The following is a 13,123-nucleotide window of genomic DNA, read 5'->3' as shown; positions in this document are numbered from 1 at the left end:
CTTTATATCTTTTACTCTACCTATACATTTTTCTATCTATACATTTATCTTTCTGACTATACATCACTCTATCTATATATTGCTCTATTTTTCTTTCTGTATATTTTTCTAACTATACATTTACCTATATATTTCTATATCTTACATTTCCCTCTCTCTCTCTAATTATACATTTTTTCTATCTATGCATTTTTCTCTGACTATACAGTACACATTTTGTTATTTTTCTATATATTTTTTCTAACTATACAGTTCTCTTACCCAGTACCTATACATTTTTCTATCTATACATTTCCCTATCTTTATATCTATTTCTCTACCTATATAATTTTCTATCTATACATTTCTCTCTCTGACTATACATCACTCTATCTATATATTGCTCTATCTTTCTTTCTGTATATTTTTGTAATGACACAATGTTCTATACATTTCTCTAGCTATACACATCCCTATCTTTCTAACTATACATTTTTCTATCTATGCATTTATCACTCTTTTTATACATAACTCTATACATTTTTCTATCTTTGTATATATTTTTCTAACTATACATTTACCTATCTGTACATTTCTTTTACTTTCAAACTATACATTTTTCTATCTATACATTTCCTGTTCTGTCTATTTCTCTATGTGTGCATTTTTCTATCTATACATTTCTCTCTCTGTCTATACATTAATCTATCTATATATTTCTCTATCTTTCTTTCTGTATATTTTCTAACTACACATTTCTCTATCTATGCATTTCTCTCTCTTTTTATACATTAATCTATACTTTTGTAATATTTCTTTCTATATATTTTTCTAACAATACATTTATCTATACATTTCTCTTACTATATAACTATTCATTTTTCTATCTAAACATTTCTCTCTCTAACTATACATTACTCAATCTATACATGTCTCTCTCTCTTTCCCTGTACATTACTTTGTCTATACATTTTTCTGTCTTTCTTTCTGTATATTTTTCTAAGCATACATTTATCTCTACATGTCTATATCTTACATTAACCTATCTCTCCAACTATACATTTTTTCTATCTATGAATTTCGCTCTCTGATGATACATTATACATTTTTCTACCTCTCTCTATATTTTTCTAACTATACATTTCTCTTATTCTCTACATATACATGTTTCTATCTATAAATTTCTCCCTATCTTTATATCTATTTTTCAAACTACTCATTTATCTATACATTTTTCTATCTCTCTAACTATACATTTTTCTATCTATACATTTCCCTATCGGTCTATCTATTTCTCTACATAAACATATTTCTATCTATACATTTCTCTCTTTTTATACCTTACTCTAACTATATATTTCTCTCTCTGCCTATACAATTTTCTATCTATACATTTCTCTATCTTTCTGTATATTTTACTAACTATGCATTTATCTATACATTTCTCTATCTCTACATTTCTCTTACTCTATACCTATACATATCTCGATCTATACATTTCCCTATCTGTCTATTTCTCTACCTATACATTTTTCTATCTATGCATTTCACTCTCTGACTATACATTATACCTTTTTCTACCTTTCTATATATTTTTCTAACTATACATTTCACGTATTCTCTACCTATACATTGTTCTATCTACACATTTCTTCTGTCTTTTTTCTATTTTTCTAACTACATATTTATCTATACATTTCCCTATCTCTCTAACTATACCTTTTTCTATCTTTGCATTTCTCTCTCTGACTATACATTACTCTATATATTTTTCTCTTTCTTTCTATATATTTTTCTGACTATACATTTATATATACATTTCTCTATCTCTACATTTACCTTACTCGCTACCTATACATTTTTCTATCTAAACATTTCTCTCTCTGATTATACATTACTCTAGCTATACATTTCTCTCTCTGCCTATACATTATTCTATCTATACATTTCTCTATCTGCCTATACATTATTCTAACTATAGATTTCTCTATCTTTCCATATATTTTTCTAACTACACATTTATCTATACATTTTCCTATCTATCAATTTCTCTACCTATACATTTTTTTATCTATGCATTTTTCTCTTTTTATACATAACTATCTATACATTTCTATCTCTGCCTATACATTACTCTATCTATACATTTCTCTATCTTTCTGTATATTGCTCTAAGTATACATTTATCTATAAATTTCTCTAGCTATACATTGCTCTATCTTTCTTTCTGTATATTTTTCTAGCTATACATTTATGTATACATTTCTATATCTACATTTCCCTTTCTCTCTTACTATACATTATCTATGCATTTCTATCTCTGACTATACATTTTTCTATCTTTCTATACATATTTTCATAATTATACAGTTCTCTTACCCAATACCTATAGTTTTTTCTATCTATACATTCCCTATCTTTATATCTTTTTCTCTACCTATACATTTTTCTATCTATACATTTATCTTTCTGACTATACATCACTCTATCTATATATTGCTCTATTTTTCTTTCTGTATATTTTTCTAACTATACATTTACCTATATATTTCTATATCTTACATTTCCCTCTCTCTCTCTCATTTTACATTTTTTCTATCTATGCATTTTTCTCTGACTATACAGTACACATTTTGTTATTTTTCTATATATTTTTTCTAACTATACAGTTCTCTTACCCAGTACCTATACATTTTTCTATCTATACATTTCCCTATCTTTATATCTATTTCTCTACCTATATAATTTTCTATCTATACATTTCTCTCTCTGACTATACATCACTCTATCTATATATTGCTCTATCTTTCTTTCTGTATATTTTTGTAATGACACAATGTTCTATACATTTCTCTAGCTATACACATCCCTATCTTTCTAACTATACATTTTTCTATCTATGCATTTATCACTCTTTTTATACATAACTCTATACATTTTTCTATCTTTGTATATATTTTTCTAACTATACATTTACCTATCTGTACATTTCTTTTACTTTCAAACTATACATTTTTCTATCTATACATTTCCTGTTCTGTCTATTTCTCTATGTGTACATTTTTCTATCTATACATTTCTCTCTCTGTCTATACATTAATCTATCTATATATTTCTCTATCTTTCTTTCTGTATATTTTCTAACTACACATTTCTCTATCTATGCATTTCTCTCTCTTTTTATACATTAATCTATACTTTTGTAATATTTCTTTCTATATATTTTTCTAACAATACATTTATCTATACATTTCTCTTACTATATAACTATTCATTTTTCTATCTAAACATTTCTCTCTCTAACTATACATTACTCAATCTATACATGTCTCTCTCTCTTTCCCTGTACATTACTTTGTCTATACATTTTTCTGTCTTTCTTTCTGTATATTTTTCTAAGCATACATTTATCTCTACATGTCTATATCTTACATTAACCTATCTCTCCAACTATACATTTTTTCTATCTATGAATTTCGCTCTCTGATGATACATTATACATTTTTCTACCTCTCTCTATATTTTTCTAACTATACATTTCTCTTATTCTCTACATATACATGTTTCTATCTATAAATTTCTCCCTATCTTTATATCTATTTTTCAAACTACTCATTTATCTATACATTTTTCTATCTCTCTAACTATACATTTTTCTATCTATACATTTCCCTATCGGTCTATCTATTTCTCTACATAAACATATTTCTATCTATACATTTCTCTCTTTTTATACCTTACTCTAACTATATATTTCTCTCTCTGCCTATACAATTTTCTATCTATACATTTCTCTATCTTTCTGTATATTTTACTAACTATGCATTTATCTATACATTTCTCTATCTCTACATTTCTCTTACTCTATACCTATACATATCTCGATCTATACATTTCCCTATCTGTCTATTTCTCTACCTATAAATTTTTCTATCTATGCATTTCACTCTCTGACTATACATTATACCTTTTTCTACCTTTCTATATATTTTTCTAACTATACATTTCACGTATTCTCTACCTATACATTGTTCTATCTACACATTTCTTCTGTCTTTTTTCTATTTTTCTAACTACATATTTATCTATACATTTCCCTATCTCTCTAACTATACCTTTTTCTATCTTTGCATTTCTCTCTCTGACTATACATTACTCTATATATTTTTCTCTTTCTTTCTATATATTTTTCTGACTATACATTTATATATACATTTCTCTATCTCTAAATTTACCTTACTCGCTACCTATACATTTTTCTATCTAAACATTTCTCTCTCTGATTATACATTACTCTAGCTATACATTTCTCTTTCTATCTATACATTTCTCTATCTGCCTATACATTATTCTAACTATAGATTTCTCTATCTTTCCATATATTTTTCTAACTACACATTTATCTATACATTTTCCTATCTATCAATTTCTCTACCTATACATTTTTTTATCTATGCATTTTTCTCTTTTTATACATAACTTTCTATACATTTCTATCTCTGCCTATACATTACTCTATCTATACATATATCTATCTTTCTGTATATTGTTCTAAGTATACATTTATCTATAAATTTCTCTAGATATACATAGCTCTATCTTTCTTTCTGTATATTTTTCTAGCTATACATTTATGTATACATTTCTATATCTACATTTCCCTTTCTCTTTTACTATACATTATCTATGCATTTCTATCTCTGACTATACATTATTCTATCTTTCTATACATATTTTCATAATTATACAGTTCTCTTACCCAATACCTATAGTTTTTTCTATCTATACATTCCCTATCTTTATATCTTTTACTCTACCTATACATTTTTCTATCTATACATTTATCTTTCTGACTATACATCACTCTATCTATATATTGCTCTATTTTTCTTTCTGTATATTTTTCTAACTATACATTTACCTATATATTTCTATATCTTACATTTCCCTCTCTCTCTCTAATTATACATTTTTTCTATCTATGCATTTTTCTCTGACTATACAGTACACATTTTGTTATTTTTCTATATATTTTTCTATCTTTCTTTCTATATATTTTTCTGACTATACATTTATATATACATTTCTCTATCTCTACATTTACCTTACTCGCTACCTATACATTTTTCTATCTAAACATTTCTCTCTCTGATTATACATTACTCTAGCTATACATTTCTCTCTCTGCCTATACATTATTCTATCTATACATTTCTCTATCTGCCTATACATTATTCTAACTATAGATTTCTCTATCTTTCCATATATTTTTCTAACTACACATTTATCTATACATTTTCCTATCTATCAATTTCTCTACCTATACATTTTTTTATCTATGCATTTTTCTCTTTTTATACATAACTATACATTATCTATGCATTTCTATCTCTGACTATACATTATTCTATCTTTCTATACATATTTTCATAATTATACAGTTCTCTTACCCAATACCTATAGTTTTTTCTATCTATACATTCCCTATCTTTATATCTTTTACTCTACCTATACATTTTTCTATCTATACATTTATCTTTCTGACTATACATCACTCTATCTATATATTGCTCTATTTTTCTTTCTGTATATTTTTCTAACTATACATTTACCTATATATTTCTATATCTTACATTTCCCTCTCTCTCTCTAATTTTACATTTTTTCTATCTATGCATTTTTCTCTGACTATACAGTACACATTTTGTTATTTTTCTATATATTTTTTCTAACTATACAGTTCTCTTACCCAGTACCTATACATTTTTCTATCTATACATTTCCCTATCTTTATATCTATTTCTCTACCTATATAATTTTCTATCTATACATTTCTCTCTCTGACTATACATCACTCTATCTATATATTGCTCTATCTTTCTATCTGTATATTTTTGTAATGACACAATGTTCTATACATTTCTCTAGCTATACACATCCCTATCTTTCTAACTATACATTTTTCTATCTATGCATTTATCACTCTTTTTATACATAACTCTATACATTTTTCTATCTTTGTATATATTTTTCTAACTATACATTTACCTATCTGTACATTTCTTTTACTTTCAAACTATACATTTTTCTATCTATACATTTCCTGTTCTGTCTATTTCTCTATGTGTACATTTTTCTATCTATACATTTCTCTCTCTGTCTATACATTAATCTATCTATATATTTCTCTATCTTTCTTTCTGTATATTTTCTAACTCCACATTTACCTATACATTTCTCTATCTATGCATTTTTTCTCTCTTTTTATACATTAATCTATACTTTTGTAATATTTCTTTCTATATATTTTTCTAACAATACATTTATCTATACATTTCTCTTACTATATACCTATTCATTTTTCTATCTAAACATTTCTCTCTCTAACTATACATTACTCAATCTATACATGTCTCTCTCTCTTTCCCTGTACATTACTTTGTCTATACATTTTTCTGTCTTTCTTTCTGTATATTTTTCTAAGCATACATTTATCTCTACATGTCTATATCTTACATTAACCTATCTCTCCAACTATACATTTTTTCTATCTATGAATTTCGCTCTCTGATGATACATTATACATTTTTCTACCTCTCTCTATATTTTTCTAACTATACATTTCTCTTATTCTCTACATATACATGTTTCTATCTATAAATTTCTCCCTATCTTTATATCTATTTTTCAAACTACTCATTTATCTATACATTTTTCTATCTCTCTAACTATACATTTTTCTATCTATACATTTCCCTATCGGTCTATCTATTTCTCTACATAAACATATTTCTATCTATACATTTCTCTCTTTTTATACCTTACTCTAACTATATATTTCTCTCTCTGCCTATACAATTTTCTATCTATACATTTCTCTATCTTTCTGTATATTTTACTAACTATGCATTTATCTCTACATTTCTCTATCTCTACATTTCTCTTACTCTATACCTATACATATCTCGATCTATACATTTCCCTATCTGTCTATTTCTCTACCTATAAATTTTTCTATCTATGCATTTCACTCTCTGACTATACATTATACCTTTTTCTACCTTTCTATATATTTTTCTAACTATACATTTCACGTATTCTCTACCTATACATTGTTCTATCTACACATTTCTTCTGTCTTTTTTCTATTTTTCTAACTACATATTTATCTATACATTTCCCTATCTCTCTAACTATACCTTTTTCTATCTTTGCATTTCTCTCTCTGACTATACATTACTCTATATATTTTTCTCTTTCTTTCTATATATTTTTCTGACTATACATTTATATATACATTTCTCTATCTCTACATTTACCTTACTCGCTACCTACACATTTTTCTATCTAAACATTTCTCTCTCTGATTACACATTACTCTAGCTATACATTTCTCTCTCTGCCTATACATTATTCTATCTATACATTTCTCTATCTGCCTATACATTATTCTAACTATAGATTTCTCTATCTTTCCATATATTTTTCTAACTACACATTTATCTATACATTTTCCTATCTATCAATTTCTCTACCTATACATTTTTTTATCTATGCATTTTTCTCTTTTTATACATAACTATCTATACATTTCTATCTCTGCCTATACATTACTCTATCTATACATTTCTCTATCTTTCTGTATATTGCTCTAAGTATACATTTATCTATACATTTCTCTAGCTATACATTGCTCTATCTTTCTTTCTGTATATTTTTCTAGCTATACATTTATGTATACATTTCTATATCTACATTTCCCTTTCTCTCTTACTATACATTATCTATGCATTTCTATCTCTGACTATACATTTTTCTATCTTTCTATACATATTTTCATAATTATACAGTTCTCTTACCCAATACCTATAGTTTTTTCTATCTATACATTCCCTATCTTTATATCTTTTTCTCTACCTATACATTTTTCTATCTATACATTTATCTTTCTGACTATACATCACTCTATCTATATATTGCTCTATTTTTCTTTCTGTATATTTTTCTAACTATACATTTACCTATATATTTCTATATCTTACATTTCCCTCTCTCTCTCTCATTTTACATTTTTTCTATCTATGCATTTTTCTCTGACTATACAGTACACATTTTGTTATTTTTCTATATATTTTTTCTAACTATACAGTTCTCTTACCCAGTACCTATACATTTTTCTATCTATACATTTCCCTATCTTTATATCTATTTCTCTACCTATATAATTTTCTATCTATACATTTCTCTCTCTGACTATACATCACTCTATCTATATATTGCTCTATCTTTCTTTCTGTATATTTTTGTAATGACACAATGTTCTATACATTTCTCTAACTATACACATCCCTATCTTTCTAACTATACATTTTTCTATCTATGCATTTATCACTCTTTTTATACATAACTCTATACATTTTTCTATCTTTGTATATATTTTTCTAACTATACATTTACCTATCTGTACATTTCTTTTACTTTCAAACTATACATTTTTCTATCTATACATTTCCTGTTCTGTCTATTTCTCTATGTGTACATTTTTCTATCTATACATTTCTCTCTCTGTCTATACATTAATCTATCTATATATTTCTCTATCTTTCTTTCTGTATATTTTCTAACTACACATTTCTCTATCTATGCATTTCTCTCTCTTTTTATACATTAATCTATACTTTTGTAATATTTCTTTCTATATATTTTTCTAACAATACATTTATCTATACATTTCTCTTACTATATAACTATTCATTTTTCTATCTAAACATTTCTCTCTCTAACTATACATTACTCAATCTATACATGTCTCTCTCTCTTTCCCTGTACATTACTTTGTCTATACATTTTTCTGTCTTTCTTTCTGTATATTTTTCTAAGCATACATTTATCTCTACATGTCTATATCTTACATTAACCTATCTCTCCAACTATACATTTTTTCTATCTATGAATTTCGCTCTCTGATGATACATTATACATTTTTCTACCTCTCTCTATATTTTTCTAACTATACATTTCTCTTATTCTCTACATATACATGTTTCTATCTATAAATTTCTCCCTATCTTTATATCTATTTTTCAAACTACTCATTTATCTATACATTTTTCTATCTCTCTAACTATACATTTTTCTATCTATACATTTCCCTATCGGTCTATCTATTTCTCTACATAAACATATTTCTATCTATACATTTCTCTCTTTTTATACCTTACTCTAACTATATATTTCTCTCTCTGCCTATACAATTTTCTATCTATACATTTCTCTATCTTTCTGTATATTTTACTAACTATGCATTTATCTATACATTTCTCTATCTCTACATTTCTCTTACTCTATACCTATACATATCTCGATCTATACATTTCCCTATCTGTCTATTTCTCTACCTATAAATTTTTCTATCTATGCATTTCACTCTCTGACTATACATTATACCTTTTTCTACATTTCTATATATTTTTCTAACTATACATTTCACGTATTCTCTACCTATACATTGTTCTATCTACACATTTCTTCTGTCTTTTTTCTATTTTTCTAACTACATATTTATCTATACATTTCCCTATCTCTCTAACTATACCTTTTTCTATCTTTGCATTTCTCTCTCTGACTATACATTACTCTATATATTTTTCTCTTTCTTTCTATATATTTTTCTGACTATACATTTATATATACATTTCTCTATCTCTACATTTACCTTACTCGCTACCTATACATTTTTCTATCTAAACATTTCTCTCTCTGATTATACATTACTCTAGCTATACATTTCTCTCTCTGCCTATACATTATTCTATCTATACATTTCTCTATCTGCCTATACATTATTCTAACTATAGATTTCTCTATCTTTCCATATATTTTTCTAACTACACATTTATCTATACATTTTCCTATCTATCAATTTCTCTACCTATACATTTTTTTATCTATGCATTTTTCTCTTTTTATACATAACTATCTATACATTTCTATCTCTGCCTATACATTACTCTATCTATACATTTCTCTATCTTTCTGTATATTGCTCTAAGTATACATTTATCTATACATTTCTCTAGCTATACATTGCTCTATCTTTCTTTCTGTATATTTTTCTAGCTATACATTTATGTATACATTTCTATATCTACATTTCCCTTTCTCTCTTACTATACATTATCTATGCATTTCTATCTCTGACTATACATTTTTCTATCTTTCTATACATATTTTCATAATTATACAGTTCTCTTACCCAATACCTATAGTTTTTTCTATCTATACATTCCCTATCTTTATATCTTTTTCTCTACCTATACATTTTTCTATCTATACATTTATCTTTCTGACTATACATCACTCTATCTATATATTGCTCTATTTTTCTTTCTGTATATTTTTCTAACTATACATTTACCTATATATTTCTATATCTTACATTTCCCTCTCTCTCTCTCATTTTACATTTTTCTATCTATGCATTTTTCTCTGACTATACAGTACACATTTTGTTATTTTTCTATATATTTTTTCTAACTATACAGTTCTCTTACCCAGTACCTATACATTTTTCTATCTATACATTTCCCTATCTTTATATCTATTTCTCTACCTATATAATTTTCTATCTATACATTTCTCTCTCTGACTATACATCACTCTATCTATATATTGCTCTATCTTTCTTTCTGTATATTTTTGTAATGACACAATGTTCTATACATTTCTCTAGCTATACACATCCCTATCTTTCTAACTATACATTTTTCTATCTATGCATTTATCACTCTTTTTATACATAACTCTATACATTTTTCTATCTTTGTATATATTTTTCTAACAATACATTTACCTATCTGTACATTTCTTTTACTTTCAAACTATACATTTTTCTATCTATACATTTCCTGTTCTGTCTATTTCTCTATGTGTACATTTTTCTATCTATACATTTCTCTCTCTGTCTATACATTAATCTATCTGTATATATCTCTATCTTTCTTTCTGTATATTTTCTAACTACACATTTCTCTATCTATGCATTTCTCTCTCTTTTTATACATTAATCTATACTTTTGTAATATTTCTTTCTATATATTTTTCTAACAATACATTTATCTATACATTTCTCTTACTATATAACTATTCATTTTTCTATCTAAACATTTCTCTCTCTAACTATACATTACTCAATCTATACATGTCTCTCTCTCTTTCCCTGTACATTACTTTGTCTATACATTTTTCTGTCTTTCTTTCTGTATATTTTTCTAAGCATACATTTATCTCTACATGTCTATATCTTACATTAACCTATCTCTCCAACTATACATTTTTTCTATCTATGAATTTCGCTCTCTGATGATACATTATACATTTTTCTACCTCTCTCTATATTTTTCTAACTATACATTTCTCTTATTCTCTACATATACATGTTTCTATCTATAAATTTCTCCCTATCTTTATATCTATTTTTCAAACTACTCATTTATCTATACATTTTTCTATCTCTCTAACTATACATTTTTCTATCTATACATTTCCCTATCGGTCTATCTATTTCTCTACATAAACATATTTCTATCTATACATTTCTCTCTTTTTATACCTTACTCTAACTATATATTTCTCTCTCTGCCTATACAATTTTCTATCTATACATTTCTCTATCTTTCTGTATATTTTACTAACTATGCATTTATCTATACATTTCTCTATCTCTACATTTCTCTTACTCTATACCTATACATATCTCGATCTATACATTTCCCTATCTGTCTATTTCTCTACCTATAAATTTTTCTATCTATGCATTTCACTCTCTGACTATACATTATACCTTTTTCTACATTTCTATATATTTTTCTAACTATACATTTCACGTATTCTCTACCTATACATTGTTCTATCTACACATTTCTTCTGTCTTTTTTCTATTTTTCTAACTACATATTTATCTATACATTTCCCTATCTCTCTAACTAAACCTTTTTCTATCTTTGCATTTCTCTCTCTGACTATACATTACTCTATATATTTTTCTCTTTCTTTCTATATATTTTTCTGACTATACATTTATATATACATTTCTCTATCTCTACATTTACCTTACTCGCTACCTATACATTTTTCTATCTAAACATTTCTCTCTCTGATTATACATTACTCTAGCTATACATTTCTCTCTCTGCCTATACATTATTCTATCTATACATTTCTCTATCTGCCTATACATTATTCTAACTATAGATTTCTCTATCTTTCCATATATTTTTCTAACTACACATTTATCTATACATTTTCCTATCTATCAATTTCTCTACCTATACATTTTTTTATCTATGCATTTTTCTCTTTTTATACATAACTATCTATACATTTCTATCTCTGCCTATACATTACTCTATCTATACATTTCTCTATCTTTCTGTATATTGCTCTAAGTATACATTTATCTATACATTTCTCTAGCTATACATTGCTCTATCTTTCTTTCTGTATATTTTTCTAGCTATACATTTATGTATACATTTCTATATCTACATTTCCCTTTCTCTCTTACTATACATTATCTATGCATTTCTATCTCTGACTATACATTATTCTATCTTTCTATACATATTTTCATAATTATACAGTTCTCTTACCCAATACCTATAGTTTTTTCTATCTATACATTCCCTATCTTTATATCTTTTTCTCTACCTATACATTTTTCTATCTATACATTTATCTTTCTGACTATACATCACTCTATCTATATATTGCTCTATTTTTCTTTCTGTATATTTTTCTAACTATACATTTACCTATATATTTCTATATCTTACATTTCCCTCTCTCTCTCTCATTTTACATTTTTTCTATCTATGCATTTTTCTCTGACTATACAGTACACATTTTGTTATTTTTCTATATATTTTTTCTAACTATACAGTTCTCTTACCCAGTACCTATACATTTTTCTATCTATACATTTCCCTATCTTTATATCTATTTCTCTACCTATATAATTTTCTATCTATACATTTCTCTCTCTGACTATACATCACTCTATCTATATATTGCTCTATCTTTCTTTCTGTATATTTTTGTAATGACACAATGTTCTATACATTTCTCTAACTATACACATCCCTAT

Source organism: Pseudophryne corroboree, chromosome 9 (genome assembly GCF_028390025.1).
Source record: "Pseudophryne corroboree isolate aPseCor3 chromosome 9, aPseCor3.hap2, whole genome shotgun sequence".
NCBI classification, from domain to species: Eukaryota; Metazoa; Chordata; class Amphibia; order Anura; family Myobatrachidae; genus Pseudophryne; species Pseudophryne corroboree.
This window is presented reverse-complemented; position numbering follows the sequence as displayed.